Genomic DNA, 2,459 nt, shown 5'->3' on the forward strand with positions numbered 1-2,459 from the left:
TACTATCAGGTACTCATGAGAGAGTCCGATGTAGCCAAAACGGCAGTAAGCACCCCAAGCGGTATGCTTTGGGAGTGGCTTGTGATGCCCCAAGGTTTGAAAAACGCACCAGCGACATTCAACCGAGTGGTGGCTCACGTGATGCGTCAGCACCGTGCCTACGCGCCTCATTACTTTGACGATGTATTCGTGCATAGTAGGGCCGAGGACGGGCTGAGCGCAATAGAGTCGCACAAGCGTCATTTAGACGCTGTGTTGCAGACTTTAAAGGACGCCCAATTGTACGTCAACTTGCAAAAGTGCGTCATAGGGGTCCCTGAGATACCTGTACTGGGCTGCATCGTTGGTACACATGGTGTACGAGCAGACCCAGACAAGGTAAAATCAGTAAAGGAATGGCCAATCCCACGGCATGTGAAGGATTTGCGCCAATTCCTAGGGCTCGCTAATTACTTGCATAAGTATAGCAAGAATTATGCGGAGCAAACTAAACCATTATCTGATCTCCTTAAAAAGGACACAGAATGGGTTTGGTTAAAAGAACAAGAAGATGCGTTCACATCAGTGAAGCAATCTCTTGTAGAGGCACCGGTCTTGGCATTGCCAGACGCGGATAAGCCCTTTAGCGTCGTCTGCGATGCAAGTAATTTTGCAATCGGCAGCGCGCTCATGCAGAAGGATGACGACGGCGTTGACCGTGTCCTCTCGTATCAGTCCCGGCTTTTAAAAGCCGCGGAACTGAGTTACCCAGTGCATGACAAAGAGCTACTTTCAATATAGTATGCTCTTGTCAAGTTTCGTGTGCACCTACTGGGCACCGAATCATTTGTGGTTTATACGGATCACTGCGGTCCGCAATAAAGTCACCGCACCTCTCGCTTAGAATGGCAAGATGGCTCACATTCTTCTCTGAATTTTATTTCAAAGTTGAATATAAGCCGGGTAAGTCGAATGTCTTGGCTGACGCTTTATCGCGCAGACCAGACTTCGAGGTTAGACACCAGGAAAGTGTGTCTAGTGCGAAAGCACAATTTCAGCCGTCAACGTTGGCAGCCATGAAGGCATACCACGTGACGAGCTCATTAGCCTCTGAGATAAAAGAGAGCTAAAGTCAGGACGACCACTGTCGTTTGCTGTTGGATCACTTCGGTGGACGAAAGGTTTCCCTTCCGTCGCACCTGAAAGCTAAGCTCAATCGCTTTAGCTACAGCGATGGCCTGTTATGGCATCAGCTGTCACCTTGTGATCCCTTGAGAATCTATGTGCCTCATGACACAGATCTCAAGCTGATGATCCTTCACGAGCTCCATGATGCGCCATCTAATGGGCATCTGGGCCGTGAATAGAAATTATTACGAGTGTCAGAGGGATTTTGGTGGCCACATCGATATAGATGGGTGGTCAACTATATTCGCTCTTGCGAACAGTGTCAGCGCATTAAGCCTGCACTGTCCAGCAGTGCGCCACTGAAGCCGCTACCGATTCTAACCAGCTGTGGTCGGAAGTCAGTAAGTCTGGACTTCATGTTTGGCATGCCGCCCGATCATAAGGGTCGGACAGGGCTAGTCGTCTTTGTAGACAGACTGAGCAAAATGGTGCATTTAGCACCATGTAAGACATCGATCACAGGCAAGGAGGCAGCTCTCTTGTTCCTGGATCATGTTTACCGACTACACGGGATGCCCGAGTCCATAGTATCGGACCGGGATCCACGTTTTACGTCTAGTTTTTGGCAAGCTCCACATGTCGACCGCAGATCATCCCCAGACCGATGGTCAAACAGAACGTGCCAATCACACACTATAGCAACTCCCAAAGAGTGGAGCCAGCAATTGCCCTTTGTGGAGTTCGCTGTAAATAACAGTGTCCACGCCAGTACGTGTGAGACACCGTTTTATATTAACGGACTGCGCTATCCTCGGACGCCAGTCTCGTTTATGCGCAGCCCGAGTCTTAGTGGGGGAGGGCCCCTCACTATGCTCGGTGCGAAAGAGGGCCAAAGATACCCCCTCCATCTAAATGGCCTCGTTTAAACGGGCCAAGAGCGTCGCTCCTAGAGTGCGCTCTTGTAGACGCACATAATTATTATGGCGTCTTTAAATCATGGAGGGCTCAGAGAAAATCGCTTGGGCATATTTCCCTGATCCCGGTCGTGTTGCGTTCAAATAAAACGCCCGACCAATACGAGGCGGAATTCCTGCGCCGCATTGATCCGCATTCCGATGCGATGAAACAGCGGTCGCAGCGAATTAATTTCGCCCGCTTGCGTGTGAAAGAAATCATGGGCGGTACTGTACCTTCTGTTTCTTCTTACAACGCTACTTCTGCTAGTCCACTTGAGACTAGCGAAGAGGCCTCAGCTGGTGCTTCTTTCATAGGCAGCCACCAAGCCGGGCACATCAATACGTAGGGCATCGATCAGTTCCCAAGAGTCAAAACTCTTCGGGTCACATATCCAT

Source organism: Bremia lactucae, linkage group LG6, assembly GCF_004359215.1.
Source record: "Bremia lactucae strain SF5 linkage group LG6, whole genome shotgun sequence".
Lineage (NCBI taxonomy): Eukaryota > Oomycota > Peronosporomycetes > Peronosporales > Peronosporaceae > Bremia > Bremia lactucae.